Raw genomic sequence first — 6,984 nt, forward strand, 5'->3', positions numbered from 1 at the left:
GAAAGGCCGAGGTGCTCAAAGCTGGCTGCTGTGATTCGACTCTACGTCTTCATTCAGAGAGCCCACAGTCGCCTCAAGTGCGACCCGGCGACTATTAGCGTGACCCTTCAACCTCCCTCAGACCGGTGCTGGGCCTTGAATTACGATGTGCACTTTTGTATTGCCTGCCTCGTGGAAAATGCTCTCCACTTAGCAGAACGTTGTGAAAAGGGTTTCTTTTTTTGCCTGTGTATAAAAATGGCTCAACCCCATGAAATAAAAATACAAGTCTGCACTTCAGCTACAAAAACCGGACCAAACAAACAAACCAAAACACAGATATCAAGAAAATCGCAACTAAAATCCTGTTTCTGAGAGTTTTGTTTGTATATGTGAAAAACGATCCACAATTTGCGTTGAGTTATCCCTTGCAGCAAAACAGTGGCACACGAGGTGAATGGAAAACAGCATTGGAGGGAACGCAGTAAATATTAATGTGAAATGCCACTCTGAAAAATGTTTACTTTGCCAGAGCTGAAAAATGATCCTTATTTCATGCGCCGGGATGTTTGTGTAATTCATTTAATCAGTTTATGCTTGGTTTTGTTTTTTTCTTCAAGCCATTACGCAGGATTACAGATTACCTTCACCAGCTGTACGCTGTGGTGTCATTCAGCATTCAGTGCATTTAAATCCAGTCGTTCTACCACTGCCAGCCTGTTCAAAACAGTAACTGCTTATGATAGACAATATTCTTTATTCATGAAGTTGCTCTTTATTGATTATTGCAGCCTGCGGTGTTCTAGCAGAGCAGCTTGTGCAGGAGACTAACATCGAGCTGAAAGAGGACCTGAAGAGGCTCTATTATGTCCCCAAAGTCACGCTCACCGTTCAGAAGGGGAGAGTTCAGTTTAATTAGGGAAGCTTAATGCTGCTTTTTATGAGGCCTGGAGGGGCTGCTTCCCCTCCTCCTTCTGCATATTCATGCTTTCCTCTTTGTCTGAAAGACCAAAAGAGGAACATCAGAACCACAGCTCTCAGAGTTTGGAGTCCCAGACATAAAGGTTTGATGTGGATTTGTGTCAAAAACAATTTCAGGAGTATTAAACTGTCACGTTTCTATCGAGCTTTGTGCATCTGAATACGCTCACCAAACAACAAGCGCTGAAGCAGATTGACGACAATCTAACGGGCCCGCACGAGAGGATTTCCTTTAATAACCTCACGCTGAAATAGACCGTTTTATTACCGTGGAAGATGCTGGTCGATCTGGAGCTGAAGCCAGAGGGGGGTTGCCACGCGTCAGGCAGATGACAGCCTGCGTGATTCTAATTGATTTCAATGATTCTGTTGGATTTAAACCCTCACAGAAGTGCAGCGAGAGGAGGAAACAAACGTGTGTTTCTTGCAAGAGTTGCTACTTTCGTGGCACTGCTGTGGGGAAAAAGACCGACTTTTGCAAATAACTGCACATCCAAGGTGCTTATCTGCATGCACCAGAGTCGAGGTAACATTTCACAAATTGAGGAAACTTTCATACGCTGCTCTACTTCAGTAGAAAAGCAGTGTTTCAAACCCCCACCCTCAGCTCAGCTGCACTGAAACACATTTGGATAGAAGCGAATAATGAAGTAATGGACAGTCGTTTACAACAGTGCGATGGAGTTGAGCTCATTGTTTCTAATCCACAAAGCATTCATATAGTCATTTTGTCTGAATATAACATCATGTATTTTTCTCCATGTTTAAAAGCAGAGTACGTATCGGAGAGCACGCATCACAGCTGCGATCATAGAGATTTTGCTCTCCATCCTAAGTGATCCACTAAGACTCAGGGCTTCAGACACAAAGAGGAAAAGTTACAGTCATTTTCATCACCATGTGAAGGCTTTTGTATGGACTCTGCTATCACAGCTTTTAACAAGAGGACAGTCAGCACTGCACTCTATCACCGCTCTTTATTGTTTCACATCAAGTGGTGAACTCCTTCACCGAAAATTGCAGACGGAGCCTCCAGGTCCCTCAGGAGGTCATTATGACAGGGATGAGCAGCTCAAAAGCAGCGTATGATGGACAGCGCAGTGACAGCAGGGAAGGAGAGGACACAGTGTGGGGGGGAAATATAAATTGGACTGTGCCGAGTGGAAATAGATCGGCTTTCTGTTACCGAAGAAACTTTTGACAGTATGGGATCTTGCTTGCATCAGCAATCCTCCAGCTGAACAAATATGAGCAGAATACTCGCCGAAGCCTGTAATTTAAAATGCTACAAGTCGTTTTTATGAAACGCTCAGACATGAAAAGCTCATACGTGTTACATGTGCAGAAAAATACCGTTCACGTGTTCAACCAAACCGCACAGCTGCCTTGGTATCGTGGACGGACTAGAATTGCATTTACTGGCTGACAGCAGCTTATTCTGATATCTGCAGAATTACATATTAGAAATCTGCTCTTCACTCAGTCTTTGCTTGTTTAACAGTCTTTGGAAACTAGATTGTGTATATTTTTCTCACGTTTCTGATTTCTTTTGAAAACTTCGTTGAGTTTAAAATGACTTCAGAGTATTTGGCTGAGTCTGTTATGGCTGACATAATGCTAAGCTGCTGCTTGTTGTGGAGTGTTGAATAGTACACGCAGTGTGTAATTTCATCCAGGTCAACTCTGTGATTCACTGACTTGCACTGTGTGATGTTTCTGTGTGTCTACAGCACAGTGGAGAAACAGACTTCTTTTCCGCTCAGTCTAGTCCAGTGACGTTATTTGTTTTTCTTTCTCATCAATCTTCACCACTTCCTGTTTTATTTCCTTCTACCTTTCCTTTCATAACCTCTTGTTTTCTCCCGTCGTGGGCTTCCTGCTGCTGTGATTGTTTAACCTCCATCTGTGTCTAGTTGTCTTCCCCTGCTGGTGTTTTCAGCCTCTCACGCTCTCCCAGTGTCACGTTGTTTCTGTACTTGCTGGTCCAGCATTCATTTCTTCATGTAATTCTTCTCCTGACCCGTGCTGTTCTTCCCTTCAGTCTTTTAATTCAGATTGAATATTACAATCAGTGGACCCTGGACCTTTTTAGGGGAACGTAACAGTAAACAAAGTGCATCGTTCCTGCAAACTCTCCAGCTCTGCATGTTTGGCATATTCATTTTGATTACCTGTCACAGCGACGCAACGAAGGCTGTCCCAATTCGAAGGCTGCTCGAAATGCGGCCCTGAAATGCGTCCTTCATTTCCCTGAATTTTAAGGCTGTGGCGGTGTAGACTTCGTGGCCCAACATATCCCAGAATGCATAGCGCGGCGGTGGGTGTGGATAATTTTGCCGATAAAAAACGGCGGATGAGGGGCGCCCGAAGAGTGAACTTTAAGTAAGTACTGAATATTATGTCACTTATTTATGTGCAAATGTTTAATAACGAAGAACATTAAACATGACTGTTGGCCACATGTCGGCAAAGTCATGTGACATTAGTGACGTTTGTACTAACTTGGTTTTAAAGCCTTTACTTTAAATATACGTCGTTCAATAGCTGAGCTTCATCTCACAGAGAATGATCAAAGCTCATGTAGAAACAAACAAACAAATGAACAAAAGATTTTCTCCTTCATCTCTGTCAAACAAAGCTGTATGACACGTTTCCAGCTGTTAGTATCATGGTTGCTAGGCAACCTGGGCAGCGCGACGGAGGCTAGACCGCCCATTTCACAAGCCTCGCACTTCCGGCCTTAGCGGTCTTTGAGTACGCGGCCCTTGTGGACCGTTAAGGCTGCAGACCCTGAATTGGGACACAGCCTCTGTCTCCCCGGTCAGTCAGGTTTCCATGTTCAGTGTCAAGTCTGTGTCTCTGTGCCTGTTGTGTGCTTCCTGTTTTATTTTGACAGTCCCTGTCCTGTGTGCAGTGTGTCTGGTTTTTCTGCCCCTCGTCTCATTAGCTCTGATTTCTCCCAGCTGTGTTTCCCTCCTGTCTCCCGTTCCCTGATTGCTCCAGTGTGTATTTAAGCTGTGTGTTTTCCTTGCTATGTGTTCTATGGTTCTAGCGTCTCAGTGGGCTTTTCTTAGTTTTCAAGTTGTGGGTGTTTTGTGCTATAAAGCTGCTACCCTGAGTTCACCTTCTGGGTGCCACAGCCTCACATGACACTTATGACCTCATCTCACTTCCTAACCGTGCTGGGGCCATTACTCAGAAAAAGTAATGCATTACACATTACTTGTAAAGGTAATGTAGTGTATGACTTAATTACTCGACTCGTTGCATCATTTTCAGCATGATCCTTAGGCTACAGTCCCAGACGCCAACACGAGTCCACATGTTTATTTGGACATACGCGGATCCTTCTTTTAGTGTTTCGCTACAAACACAAAGTCAGCAACACAAGCAGAGCTGAAAGCCTGAAGAAAAAGACACACTCAGTCACCTGGTGTGCAGGTAACTGAAGAACGCTACTTTGGAAAACCTTAACACTGCTGCATAAAAGCCTTTGTGCCAGAACAGGAAAGACTCCTGTTGTTTGGTCACATTAATATCTAACCAAGCAAACTGGATGGATTTCAGTGACTGATCACGTTCCTCTCACGTTCCTCTCGGGATGAACTTTGGTGATGTCTTATTTGATTTATTAATAGAAGTTGATTATTGAAATTTTAGCTCGACAGATATTAAGGTTTGTATTAAAATTCCAGGAGTACAAATAAAACTGCTTTCTGCTTTATGATTCACAAACTGACCACATGAGTCTGTTTTCGGAACAAATGACCTTTTTTTGGCTCAAGTGCGATGATTTGTATTAATAACCTTACATTTAATCTTACAATAGAAGAGCTGACTCACATCATCCGGACATGTTTTTGTTTGAATTTCTTCGTCCTGCATAGAAAAGGTAAATTATGTGGATGGGGAACAATTAACAGTACAAATAGTGCCAAAGGTTAAAAGCTAAATTAAGAGGAAAGAGAGAGAGAGAATTGCACATGCTCTCTGTCACCAATGATATCATGACATCATTTAAAATAAGGTCAGACAGGAATTTTAAGTTTGAAGGCATATATGAAATATTCATTCTTTAATCTCAAACTTGATAACGTTCCCATCTTATTAGGCCTTGGGCAGCTTTCTCAGGGGGAGATCCCGGTACGAAAGACTAGCAAAGACACTTAAATGCTTCAAATATTTTCAGCTGAAATCAGCTCCTGGAGTCTAAGATATGCACCGGGGAGGCTGTTTGAGAAGTGTTTGTCATTTAGGGACATTACGTTTTCAGAATGCTCATTTATACAATAAATATATTGGACCTCCCAGCTGACTTTAACATAAATAAGCTGTATTTAATCAGTAATTAGTCAGTGTACATGTTTGTTTGCATTGTGAATAATAGATATTTGTTCTGTGACATCAGGGAGTAGCTGGAAAACAAAGAAATTAAATCCTATTAATTTATAACTATGATGCACGTTATTGCCAAAAGCTGAACATACAAGAAGAGCATAATAGAACATTTTTACCATTTAAAATAGTTCAGACACATCAGTGACTGGTTGCTGCTGGTCAAAGTCAGCCAAGGTTAGTTTTAATACATTTTAATCATTTAGAACTTTTAAAACTTTTCTTGCAATAAAAGTTTGTAACTAATAAATTCTCATAGCAAACTAAAAACATTAAGAATAATAACAGAATTAAATTAATAGACTCAATACAATGTATCCTCGCTGTAGTGCAGGTGTACACCTTGTGTTTTATGGTTTTAAGCCAGTGCATGTCACGGCTTCCAGTTATATTATGACTTAATTCACAGCTCGGGTCCTGAGGGTGGCCCCTGGCAAGTTTAGCCCAGAAGAGACACCCGGGGTAAGTGAGATGTGACAGTGAGCACTTCAGGAAAGCTTTGCCTGAGGAGGACTAGTTAGCAACCAAGGTGTAATCTCACATTTCAAAACTCACTTTCATTCATGTCTCTGGTTTTGTGTTCCAGGGTTTCATTATGGTGTTTTGGTCTTTTTATATCCTTTTAATGTAGCATAGGTCATCAATTGGTCTTTTGTTCTACACTGAAATTCCAGTTATCTTTTTTTAATTGTATAAGACATGTAAGCCTACATATAAAAGCCTATCTTTTATTTCTTGGACTTGGAGTATCCTCATGGTTATTGCCCTGCCAGCCTTTCATGGCTGTCAGGTTACGTCCTGGGTGCCCTGGCCTGTGGTGATACGGAATTGAATTGTGCTGCAGGGATTTGGTGAAGGGAGATTGCTGCGTAAGGATGGAGTCACACTCAGACTGTTTGATACGGTTGTGCCTCTATTTTGCCATTTCAAAACTGCACAGGGATGTCAACTATCTTCTGTGTTTGTGCAGTAGATGCTGAAGATATCTTAAATTAGAGAGACGGGAAGACAGATCAGGATATGCAGCCTTGTTTTCAACAGGAAATTACAGAGTACAGAGCAGCTGGCAGGTTTAGTCTTTTCTCTTAAACATACATCTTTTTTATAGAAAGAAGGATAAGAAAAAATAATCTGACATATACAGTTATGGTCAGAGAATACTCCAGTAGAAGTGAAAAAGTACTCAAAGTAAGATGCTAATAAGTAGCTCTTTGGAGGTCGTTTCTACCAGTGTTTTTATGCAAAGCTAACTGATCTAGATATATTACTAATAAAATAATAATAGTAGACAGGAGTACATAATTCTAATAAATATTCTCAGCTTGAGTCAGATGGCAGAACGCGAGCAGAAGGACAGTAAAAACTAAATCTGTTTTCTGTTGCCTACACTGTGGAGGGCGACTTTTCCTCTGAACAGGAAAGTGAGCGGGGAGTAGTGATGTGCGAATCATGAACGAATCGTTCAATACTCGAGAATCACTTTACTGACTCATGAATCATGATTCACAAGCCCAACTGACTCACTGACTCATCCCTGTTGCTGTTAGCAGCAATGTATCTAGCTTATAAGTAAAATTGTGGAGAAAAACACAACATCCAGTATCTTATTAACAAAGAAATTTCTGCTCT

The sequence above is a fragment of the Mchenga conophoros genome, linkage group LG16 (assembly GCF_057382185.1).
Source record: "Mchenga conophoros isolate Kocher_MC1m ecotype Shallow Benthic linkage group LG16, M_conophoros_male_GT1.1, whole genome shotgun sequence".
In the NCBI taxonomy this organism is placed as follows: Eukaryota; Metazoa; Chordata; class Actinopteri; order Cichliformes; family Cichlidae; genus Mchenga; species Mchenga conophoros.